At 45.7% G+C, this 12,664-nt stretch overlaps 1 protein-coding gene across 2 annotated transcripts in view; it reads left to right on the top strand.

The window, feature by feature from the left end:
- LOC120017345 (anthrax toxin receptor 2-like) overlaps nt 1-12,664 on the top strand; it is a 137,305-nt gene that overhangs the window by 123,361 nt on the left and 1,280 nt on the right. The gene's annotated exons all lie outside the window — the stretch shown is intronic.

Genomic DNA, 12,664 nt, shown 5'->3' with positions numbered 1-12,664 from the left:
ACTCTTCATCGTCCTCCCTCTATGGGGTGTCCTCTACCACCCGTAGGACTCTTCATCATCCTCCCTCTATGGGGTGTCCTCTACCACCCGTAGGACTCTTCATCATCCTCCCTCTATGGAGTGTCCTCTACCACCAGTAGGACTCTTCATCATCGTTCTCCCTCTATGGGGTGTCCTCTACCACCCGTAGGACTCTCTTCATCATCCTCCCTCTTTGGGGTGTCCTCTACCACCAGTAGGACTCTTTTCATCGTTCTCCCTCTATGGGAGGATTTTCCTTCTCTACCAAAGCAGTAGAGACTAACTCTGACAACTGCTTTTGAATCTGTATCTGAAACAAAAATAAATAAAAAAACTGACACATTTTGTAACGTTTCCCAATAAACCAAAAATTGTCACTAAACAGAATAAAAGGAACTAACAAACGAGTCAGTGACAACCAACATGAAACAGGTGGGGTTTTAAAATGGGTTCTGAAAGGCATCCATGGGTGTCTACTGAGTGCTGGCCAAGCAACTCCAGTTGGAAAGATCCCCACCATGGACACCCACTAGATTTGCCTGATAACACCATGGACACCCACTAGACTTACCTGATAACACTATGGACAACCACTAGACTTACCTGATAACACCAAGGACACCCACTAGATTTACCTGATAACACCAAGGACACCCACTAGATTTACCTGATAACACCAAGGACACCCACTAGACTTGCCTGATAACACCAAGGACACCCACTAGATTTACCTGATAACACCATGGACACCCACTATATTTACCTGATAACACCAAGGACACCCACTAGACTTGCCTGATAACACCAAGGACACCCACTAGATTTGCCTGATAACACCATGGACACCCACTAGATTTGCCTGATAACACCATGGACACCCACTAGACTTGCCTGATAACACCATGGACACCCACTGGACTTGCCTGATAACACCATGGACACCCACTAGACTTGCCTGATAACACCAAGGACACCCACTAGACTTGCCTGATAACACCATGGACACCCACTGGACTTGCCTGATAACACCAAGGACACCCACTAGACTTGCCTGATAACGCCATGGAGACCCACTAGACTTGCCTGATAACACCAAGGACACCCACTAGACTTGCCTGATAACACCAAGGACACCCACTAGACTTGCCTGATAACACCAAGGACACCCACTAGACTTGCCTGATAACACCATGGACACCCACTAGATTTGCCTGATAACACCAAGGACACCCACTGGACTTGCCTGATAACACCATGGACACCCACTGGACTTGTCTGATAACACCAAGGACACCCACTAGACTTGCCTGATAACACCAAGTACACCCACTGGACTTGCCTGATAACACCAAGGACATCCACTGGACTTGCCTGATAACACCAAGGACACCCACTGGACTTGTCTGATAACACCAAGGACACCCACTGGACTTGCCTGATAACACCAAGGACACCCACTGGACTTGCCTGATAACACCAAGGACACCCACTAGATTTGCCTGATAACACCATGGACACCCACTAGACTTGCCTGATAACACCAAGGACACCCACTAGATTTACCTGATAACACCATGGACACCCACTATATTTACCTGATAACACCAAGGACACCCACTAGACTTGCCTGATAACACCAAGGACACCCACTAGATTTGCCTGATAACACCATGGACACCCACTAGATTTGCCTGATAACACCATGGACACCCACTAGACTTGCCTGATAACACCATGGACACCCACTGGACTTGCCTGATAACACCATGGACACCCACTAGACTTGCCTGATAACACCAAGGACACCCACTAGACTTGCCTGATAACACCATGGACACCCACTGGACTTGCCTGATAACACCAAGGACACCCACTAGACTTGCCTGATAACGCCATGGAGACCCACTAGACTTGCCTGATAACACCAAGGACACCCACTAGACTTGCCTGATAACACCAAGGACACCCACTAGACTTGCCTGATAACACCAAGGACACCCACTAGACTTGCCTGATAACACCATGGACACCCACTAGATTTGCCTGATAACACCAAGGACACCCACTGGACTTGCCTGATAACACCATGGACACCCACTGGACTTGTCTGATAACACCAAGGACATCCACTGGACTTGCCTGATAACACCAAGGACACCCACTGGACTTGTCTGATAACACCAAGGACACCCACTGGACTTGCCTGATAACACCAAGGACACCCACTGGACTTGCCTGATAACACCAAGGACACCCACTAGACTTGCCTGATAACACCATGGACACCTACTGGACTTGCCTGATAACACCAAGGACACCCACTAGACTTGCCTGATAACACCAAGGACACCCCCTAGATTTGCCTGATAACGCCAAGGACACCCACTAGACTTGCCTGATAACACCAAGGACACCCACTAGACTTGCCTGATAACACCAAGGACACCCACTAGACTTGCCTAATAACACCATGGACACCCACTGGACTTGCCTGATAACACCAAGGACACCCACTAGACTTGCCTGATAACACCAAGGACACCCACTAGATTTACCTGATAACACCAAGGACACCCACTATATTTACCTAATAACACCAATGACACCCACTAGACTTGCCTGATAACACCAAGGACACCCACTAGATTTGCCCCAAACAAAAATAAAAACCCAAACCAACTTAGGTTAGAGAGTGAAGATTAATGTGGTGCAAACCCAAACAGGGAGACACAAAATAAATGGCTTTGTGTTCACAAACTGAAAGAGGGTGCAGTAGTCTAGCTCTTCCGACATCTATCATCTAAACTGGGACATTGGCTGTGCAGCTGTTAAATATCAGCTGTGCCGGCACAGGTGAAACTAACGACTAACTAACGAGGCGACAGGTGCAACACATCCTGACCAACAAGGATGTCCACACCTAAAACAGAACCATCCATATCAAAAAAATGAAAAACAAAGCCTGTAACGACGAGAGGAAATGGCCTGGCATCATGTTGTTGGCTGTAGCCCTGGTGGCTTTGATTTCCCTACAGGACAGATGGCAGTGCTATGTGGGCAGTGTGTGTCTGTGCACTGACGTGGGGCTGTGTGGACTGACAAGGGGAGGCCTTGAGTATGGGAGGATTGCTCACACTCTGGCGCTCCTGCTGTCCCCCCTTGCAGCTGCACTTCTCCCTCGTCTCCGTCTATTTTCAACTTCTTAATTTGTTCAATATGTAGCGAGAGGATAAAGCAGGAACACGTCTGATTGGTGAGACCCCACAGACAGATAGGGACATTGGAATGTGTCCAATTTGGAGGCATTGAAAGGGTTTTTACTCACTTTGTATTTGTACAATATATTTTACAATAAATGCCATTGTGACCTTATGCATGTAAAGAAGACATTTAACAGTAACATTTAACTGTAATTATTATATTTCATTGCAGCCAATAATTACATTTTACCTTTATTTAACTAAGCAAGTCAGTTAAGAACCAATTCTTATTTACAATGACAGCCTACCCCAGCCTAACTGGACAACACTAGGGCCAATTGTGCACCACCTTATGGGACTCCTAATCACAGCTGGTTGTGATACAGGCTGGAATCGAACCAGGATCTCGCTTCTGAGATGCAGTGCCTTAGTGCCACTCCGGAGCCTGATTTATATATGTGGCGGTTCAAAGCTAAAGGACATATTGTGGCTTTTAGTGTCTCATGTCCTTCCAAACAATTATTAACAATTAATTATTATTGTTTTCCAAGTATTTCATTGTTTACCAAAATGTTTAATATAAGTTATATGGAAATATCTTATTAACTTATGTAAAAGATGAGCACCACAAAATGGCATAGTTGGCCATGGACCAAACTCCGGGTTCCACTGCTACGGCATCCATATTAGGAACTCTCTCAGTTGTCAGAAACTCCCTCAGTTGTGTCCATGCTAGGGACTTCCTAATATCAATGCCGTACAACCCGTTTTCTTAGTCTCAGTCCCTCATGTAGAAACGGAAGAGTGTAAGACAGATCCTTGGGGACTTGTAGTGTTGTTGGGGGAATCAAGCTGTTCAGAGAGAGGGATGAGATGCAAAATCACACACAAACACACACACACACACACACACACACACACACACACACACACACACACACACACACACACACACACACACACACACACACACACACACACACTCCCAGAGCCTTGACAAGGGACGAGCCAAAACTCTGATCGACAAACATGTTCTTGTTCTCTGAAGTCTGGCTGCGGGCTGAAGAACTCTGCAGCTCACAGACAATATGGTGTGTCAGAGACAAAACCTTCAAAACCTCCACCAAGATGGTATTTACATCGCCAGGCCAAAGCTACGGTCAGATAAGAAAAGAGGTGTACACACAGGGTGATATTTTGGTATGGCAATTATTGGAGGAGATCTGTTGGCAAACTTTGGGAGTACTGAACACAGCACTGTTCCAGAACAACTTGGGAATACTGAACACAGCACTTGTTCTAGAACAACTTGGGAATACTGAACACGGCACTTGTTCTAGAACAACTTGGGAATACTGAACACGGCACTTGTTCTAGAACAACTTGGGAATACTGAACACGGCACTTGTTCTAGAACAACTTGGGAATACTGAACACGGCACTTGTTCTAGAACAACTTGGGAATACTGAACACAGCACTTGTTCTAGAACAACTTGGGAATACTGAACACGGCACTTGTTCTAGAACAACTTGGGAATACTGAACACGGCACTTGTTCTAGAACAACTTGGGAATACTGAACACGGCACTTGTTCTAGAACAACTTGGGAATACTGAACACGGCACTTGTTCTAGAACAACTTGGGAATACTGAACACGGCACTTGTTCTAGAACAACTTGGGAATACTGAACACGGCACTTGTTCTAGAACAACTTGGGAATACTGAACACGGCACTTGTTCTAGAACAACTTGGGAATACTGAACACAGCACTTGTTCTAGAACAACTTGGGAATACTGAACACAGCACTTGTTCTAGAACAACTTGGGAATACTGAACACAGCACTTGTTCTAGAACAACTTGGGAATACTGAACACAGCACTTGTTCTAGAACAACTTGGGAATTAAATGGACTTATAACAGTTAGGATGAGCTTGATCCTTTTAAATCAAGGAGACACGGTGGCTGTCTTCCAAGCACTGGGAACTTCCCCAGAGAGGAGAGACAGGTTAAAAAGGTCAGAGACAGGCTTGGTGATGATCGGGGCTGCAACCTTAAAGACGAAATCATCTAAACCATCTGACCAAAATATGCTCCTTATTGGACACATCACTGCACTCTATACTCCTCTGTAAACTGGTCATCTCTGTATACCCACTGCAAGACCCACTGTTTGATGTTTATTTATAAAAACCCTCTTACGCCTCACCCCCGCCCCCCATCTGAGATACCACACCTGTATTTGAGGAGTTTCTCCCATTCTTCTCTGCAGATCCTCTCAAGTTCTGTCAGGTTGGATGAGGAGCGTTGCTACACAGCTATTTTCAGGTCTCTCCAGAGATGTTCGATTAGGTTCAACTCCGGACTCTGGCTGGGCAACTCAAGGACATTCAGAGACTTTTCCCGAAGCCACTCCTGCGTTGTCTTGGCTGTGTGCTTAGGGTCGTTGTCCTGTTGGAAGGTGATCCTTCGCCCCAGTCTGAGGTCCCGAGTGCTCTGGAGCAGGTTTTCATCAAGGATCTCTCCAAGCGGGCTGTCATGTGCCTTTTACTGAAGAGTGGCTTCCGTCTTGCCACTCTACCATAAGGGCCTGATTGGTGGAATGCTGTAGAGATGGTTGTCCTTCCGGAAGGTTCTCCCATCTCCACAGAGGAACTCTGGAGCTCTGTCAGAGTGACCATTGGGTTCTTGGTCACCTCCCTGACCAAGGCTCTTCTCCCCCGGTTGCTCAGTTTGGCCAGGCGGCTAGCTCTAGGAAGAGTCTTGGTGGTTCCAAACTTCTTCCATTTAAGAATGATAGAGGCCACTGTAGAGGCCAATATCCTTCGTCCTCATGGCTTGGTTTTTTGCTCTGACATGCCCTGTCAACTGTGGGACCTTATATAGACAGGTTTGTGCCTTTCCAAATCATGTCCAATCAATTGAATTTACCACAGGTGGACTCCAATCAAGTTGTAGAAACATCTCAAGGATGATCAATGGAAACAGGATGCCACCTGAGCTCAATTTTGAGTCTCATAGCAAAGGGTCTGAATACTTATGTAAATTAGTTATTTCAAAAAAACTCTTTTAGCTTTATCATTATGGGGTATTGTGTGTAGATTAATCAGGAATGTTTTAATCTATTTTAGAATAAAGCTGTAAAGTAACAACATGTATATAGGCACTGTATATATATTTTCAGAAGTATCTCAAACCTGTAGCTATGAATATTACTTTTCTGTTGTACAATATTTGTACAGTATTTTAGTGTGAATTGCAGTTGGATACGTTATTCTAACGCTACCCTTTGAGTCTCTTTAACATATCTGAAGTTTTGCTTGACATCATTTAGAAAAATCTACTTCTCAATTTCTCCAAATGTATTTCAGTACAAACCTAATGGAGGGGTTTTAATGGCACCTATTAATCATGAGACAGTAGCTTGGATCTCTCTCTCTCTCTGAATCTCTCTCGCTCTCCAACTACAAGGAGAGAAAAAATCACCCTCCACCCCTTGTCACATCACTTCTCAATCTCCCCACCTCTGTCATCTACCAATCCATCCTTCTATCCTTCCAGTCAGTCATCCCTCCCTCCATCCCTCCATCCATCCATCCGTCTGATGGAATTCCTCTGACATTCCATGCTGACATGTAGACTTTTCTATTGTTCTCTGTACTCTGACGGGTGGTACCACACATCACCATTTCTCCCGCTGCGTATCTGTGTGTGTCTGTGTTTATGTGCCTCTGTGCAACTCACACTGCCAAGAGCTCACTGGCCCAGGAACAGGATCAGCTGGAGCGCTGGAATGGGTCGGACCGTATTGTGCTGCACCTGTTTAACCATTAGCAATGTGTGGGGGGGGGCAATGGCCTATAAATTCTTCTTATAATATCAGAGTGACTCAAACATTATAACTAATTTAATGGGGGCTCCATGCTATGACATTTTTGGAATTTCAGACTTTGGTGATTGTTAGTTTTGAAAGATGATCTTACTGAAACATATATACACTGCTCAAAAAAATAAAGGGAACACTTAAACAACACAATGTAACTCCAAGTCAATCACACTTCTGTGAAATCAAACTGTCCACTTAGGAAGCAACACTGATTGACAATAAATTTCACATGCTGTTGTGCAAATGGAATAGACAAAAGGTGGAAATTATAGGCAATTAGTAAGACACCCCCAAAAAAGGAGTGATTCTGCAGGTGGTGACCACAGACCACTTCTCAGTTCCTATGCTTCCTGGCTGATGTTTTGGTCACTTTTGAATGCTGGCGGTGCTCTCACTCTAGTGGTAGCATGAGACGGAGTCTACAACCCACACAAGTGGCTCAGGTAGTGCAGTTCATCCAGGATGGCACATCAATGCGAGCTGTGGCAAAAATGTTTGCTGTGTCTGTCAGCGTAGTGTCCAGAGCATGGAGGCGCTACCAGAAGACAGGCCAGTACATCAGGAGACGTGGAGGAGGCCGTAGGAGGGCAACAACCCAGCAGCAGGACCGCTACCTCCGCCTTTGTGCAAGGAGGTGCACTGCCAGCGCCCTGCAAAATGACCTCCAGCAGGCCACAAATGTGCATGTGTCAGCATATGGTCTCACAAGGGGTCTGAGGATCTCATCTCGGTACCTAATGGCAGTCAGGCTACCTCTGGCGAGCACATGGAGGGCTGTGCGGCCCCACAAAGAAATGCCACCCCACACCATGACTGACCCATCGCCAAACCGGTCATGCTGGAGGATGTTGCAGGCAGCAGAACGTTCTCCACGGCGTCTCCAGACTCTGTCACGTCTGTCACATGTGCTCATGTGTTCAGTGTGAACCTGCTTTCATCTGTGAAGAGCACAGGGCGCCAGTGGCGAATTTGCCAATCTTGGTGTTCTCTGGCAAATGCCAAACGTCCTGCACGGTGTTGGGCTGTAAGCACAACCCCCACCTGTGGACGTCGGGCCCTCATACCACCCTCATGGAGTCTGTTTCTGACCGTTTGAGCAGACACATGCACATTTGTGGCCTGCTGGAGGTCATTTTGCAGGGCTCTGATAGTGCTCCTCCTTGCACAAAGGCGGAGGTAGCGGTCCTGCTGCTGGGTTGTTGCCCTCCTACGGCCTCCTCCATGTCTCCTGATGTACTGGCCTGTCTTCTGGTAGCGCCTCCATGCTCTGGACACTACGCTGACAGACACAGCAAACCTTTTTGCCACAGCTCGCATTGATGTGCCATCCTGGATGAACTGCACTACCTGAGCCACTTGTGTGGGTTGTAGACTCCGTCTCATGCTACCACTAGAGTGAGAGCACCGCCAGCATTCAAAAGTGACCAAAACATCAGCCAGGAAGCATAGGAACTGAGAAGTGGTCTGTGGTCACCACCTGCAGAATCACTCCTTTTTTGGGGGTGTCTTGCTAATTGCCTATAATTTCCACCTTTTGTCTATTCCATTTGCACAACAGCATGTGAAATTTATTGTCAATCAGTGTTGCTTCCTAAGTGGACAGTTTGATTTCACAGAAGTGTGATTGACTTGGAGTTACATTGTGTTGTTTAAGTGTTCCCTTTATTTTTTTGAGCAGTGTATATATATATGTTCATTATCTTCTCCGCCGACTTTATCTCTGGGTTTAGTTCTTTCATTTTACACTGAAAATATTTTTCCATCCCGAAGAAACAACAACATAGGACCATAGTCCCAGTCCCAGAATAGGACCATAGTCTCAGTCCCAGAATAGGACCATAGTCCCGGAATAGGACCATAGTCCCAGTCCCAGAATAGGACCATAGTCCCAGTCCCGGAATAGGACCATAGTCCCAGTCCCGGAATAGGACCATAGTCCCAGTCCCAGAATAGGACCATAGTCCCAGTCCCAGAATAGGACCATAGTCCCAGTCCCAGAATAGGACCATAGTCTCAGTCCCAGAATAGGACCATAGTCTCAGTCCCAGAATAGGACCATAGTCCCAGTCCCAGAATAGGACCATAGTCCCAGTCCCAGAATAGGACCATAGTCCCAGTCCCAGAATAGGACCATAGTTCCAGTCCCAGAATAGGACCATAGTCCCAGAATAGGACCATAGTCCCAGTCCCAGAATAGGACCATAGTCCCAGAATAGGACCATAGTCCCAGTCCCAGAATAGGACCATAGTCCCAGTCCCAGAATAGGACCATAGTCCCAGTCCCGGAATAGGACCATAGTCCCAGTCCCAGAATAGGACCATAGTCTCAGTCCCAGAATAGGACCATAGTCCCAGACCCAGAATAGGACCATAGTCCCAGTCCCAGAATAGGACCATAGTCCCAGTCCCAGAATAGGACCATAGTCTCAGTCCCAGAATAGGACCATAGTCCCAGACCCAGAATAGGACCATAGTCCCAGTCCCAGAATAGGACCATAGTCCCAGTCCCAGAATAGGACCATAGTCTCAGACCCAGAATAGGACCATAGTCCCAGAATAGGACCATAGTCCCAGTCCCAGAATAGGACCATAGTCCCAGTCCCCAGAATAGGACCATAGTCCCAGACCCAGAATAGGACCATAGTCCCAGTCCCAGAATAGGACCATAGTCCCAGTCCCAGAATAGGACCATAGTCCCAGAATAGGACCATAGTCCCAGTCCCAGAATAGGACCGTAGTCCCAGTCCCAGAATAGGACCAGGGTCCCAGTCCCAGAATAGGACCATAATCTCAGTCCTCAACTCCTGCTGAGAAGCAGCTTTTTCAAAGTCCCCTTCTCGTTTTAAACCCCAGAAAATCCTGTGAATTTAGCTGCTCTGGTGTCGACGGCCAAAACAGCATCTGATGTGCCTTATTTGTTGACTGTGTGCGATTAGGCACAGAGGGTCGACATCCAGGGGCTTTACCATGCAGAGACGAAGCAAAGCCCGCACACACACACACTACGAGAGAGCGTACACACACTCGATGTCGAGACAGAAAACAAGGAGGATTCTCTATTTTGTCTCAACTCCAGTTCTAGTTCAAACATAATTTAGCAAGTGGTTTAACGGTTGTGGCTGGCCCCCCTGCGATGTTGAAGCATGGCAACAACGACCACAGAGTGGCTGTTGGACTCAACAGTGCAGGAACACAGCAACGGTCTCCCACCTTTCATGGTATTTGGATGCAGTTTTTTGGATGCTCGCAACAACTCAGTCATTGCATTGGCATCTGCCCGGCTAGTGCATCCAATGTCAGGGTTGGCCTTTCTTCTCTGTGTGTGTGTGAGGGGGGCGGGGGGGAGAGAGAGAGAGAGAGATGGAAGGTGGGCTTGGCACAGTGTCAGGGTTGTGTTTCAGTCTTTGGATGTGGGAGAGTACTAGTGGCAGGTTGGGGGGGTTAGAGCTCTCTCTTGGTGCCAGTATATTAGCTGGGTTAGAGCTCTCTCTTGGTGCTTGTATATTAGCTGGGTTAGGGCTCTCTCTTGGTGTCTGTATATTAGCTGGGTTAGAGCTCTCTCTTGGTGTCTGTATATTAGCTGGGTTAGAGCTCTCTCTTGGTGTCTGTATATTAGCTGGGTTAGAGCTCTCTCTTGGTGCCTGTATATTAGATGGGTTAGAGCTCTCTCTTGGTGCCTGTATATTAGCTGGGTTAGAGCTCTCTCTTGGTGCCTGTATATTAGCTGGGTTAGAGCTCTCTCTTGGTGCCTGTATATTAGCTGGGTTAGAGCTCTCTCTTGGTGCCTGTATATTAGCTGGGTTAGAGCTCTCTCTTGGTGCCTGTATATTAGCTGGATTAGAGCTCTCTCTTGGTGCCTGTATATTAGCTGGGTTAGAGCTCTCTCTTGGTGCCTGTATATTAGCTGGGTTAGAGCTCTCTCTTGGTGCCTGTATATTAGCTGGGTTAGAGCTCTCTCTTGGTGCCTGTATATTAGCTGGGTTAGAGCTCTCTCTTGGTGCCTGTATATTAGCTGGGTTAGAGCTCTCTCTTGGTGCCTGTATATTAGCTGGGTTAGAGCTCTCTCTTGGTGCCAGTATATTAGCTGGGTTAGAGCTCTCTCTTGGTGCCTGTATATTAGCTGGGTTAGAGCTCTCTCTTGGTGCCTGTATATTAGCTGGGTTAGAGCTCTCTCTTGGTGCCTGTATATTAGCTGGGTTAGAGCTCTCTCTTGGTGCCAGTATATTAGCTGGGTTAGAGCTCTCTCTTGGTGCCAGTATATTAGCTGGGTTAGAGCTCTCTCTTGGTGCCAGTGAGAGCTGAAGCCATACCACTGTACTGTTTCCCTCCCAGCAGACAGGCATGCTGGCCGAGACAGCCGTTCCTCTGGACCTCCCGTAGTCCACACCAGGGTTGGGGTCAATTCAAATTTTATAATTGAACATATATTTTCAAAGACGTCTCAATAAACTGTAGAGTAGAAATGATTTATTTAAAAGTTGTTAAAACATTTTTTTTTTTTTATTCAAATCACTTCCTGAATTGAGTGACTTTATTTCGAATTGACCCCAACCCTGGTCTGTGTTACCCCATGCTGCCCAATTAGTGGGATGAGACCACTGCGGTCCGGGGGCCTTCATTGAGATATTGCTGTTGTGGCGGGCAGGTTGGTGGCATGTGAAGGAATAACAGTTGTAAGTGAGTTGTGAGTGAGTCCTCACATTGTGCGTTCTACATTCTGTTACAAGAGTATTGCAATATGTAAGATATTTTCTTAACTGGTATATTATGTATTTAATTGTATATTTGACATCGTATGAGAATATTGCTTTTATAAAGTACAACGTAAAATGTTTTATTGTCTGTAATCTTACTGATAGGTGAAATTTTACTTAGTACGTTTTTTTTTTATTAAAAATGTTAATATATAAAAAAATATGTTTCTGATGAAAGAAAGTATTTAAATTTATATTCAGTATGTTGTAATTTGTAATTTGTTGCAGAAATATCTACCAAATTGTACTTCTGTAGACTTAGAAATGTAGAGAGTATTCAGAGAGTATTCACACCTCTTGACATTTTCCACATTTTGTTGAAAATGAATTAAAATGAGCCTGAATTACAGCCTGAATTAAAATGGATTGAAATTAGGTTTTGTGTCGCTGGCCTCTACACACAATAACACAATAATGTCAAAGTTGAATTATGTTTTTAACATTTTACAAATGTATAAAAAAATTAGGCGCTGAAATGTCTTGAGTCAATAAGTATTCAACCCCTTTGTTATGGAAAGCCTAAATATGTTCAGGAGTACAAATGTGCTTAACAAGTCACATTAAGTTGCATGGACTCACACTGTCTGCAATAATAGTGTTTAACAGGATTTTATTTTTGACTTCTCTCATATCTGTACCCCACACACACAATTATCTGTCAGCTCCCTCAGTTGAGCAGTGAATTTCAAACACAGATTTCACCACAAAGACCAGGGAGGTTTACCCAATGCCTTGCAAAGAAGAGCACATATTGGTAGATGGGTAAAAATAAAAAAGCAGACATTGAATATCCCTTTGA

The sequence above is a fragment of the Salvelinus namaycush genome, chromosome 1, assembly GCF_016432855.1.
Source record: "Salvelinus namaycush isolate Seneca chromosome 1, SaNama_1.0, whole genome shotgun sequence".
Lineage (NCBI taxonomy): Eukaryota > Metazoa > Chordata > Actinopteri > Salmoniformes > Salmonidae > Salvelinus > Salvelinus namaycush.
The sequence above is the reverse complement of the archived record's forward strand: the minus strand, read 5'-3'. Positions and strand labels throughout refer to the sequence as shown.